The sequence below is a fragment of the Alosa alosa genome, chromosome 3 (assembly GCF_017589495.1).
Source record: "Alosa alosa isolate M-15738 ecotype Scorff River chromosome 3, AALO_Geno_1.1, whole genome shotgun sequence".
NCBI classification, from domain to species: Eukaryota; Metazoa; Chordata; class Actinopteri; order Clupeiformes; family Clupeidae; genus Alosa; species Alosa alosa.
In genome coordinates, this window is record NC_063191.1 from 12,816,802 (window position 1) to 12,817,015 (window position 214).

Below are 214 nucleotides of genomic sequence, written 5' to 3' on the forward strand. Positions count from 1 at the left end.
GAGTGAACGACGCGAGCAGGCGCAGACACAGACACAAGTACGAACACACACACACACACACACACACACACACACACACGACAGTGACAGCGTCGACGAACAGGTGAGGTCAAGACCAATAAGCGCTAATGACTAGCGGATAAGCCACGGCACAAAACGAGGTCTGCGGCAACTCTAACCTCATCATCTTCAAACTGTGCTCTTCTCTTCTGCT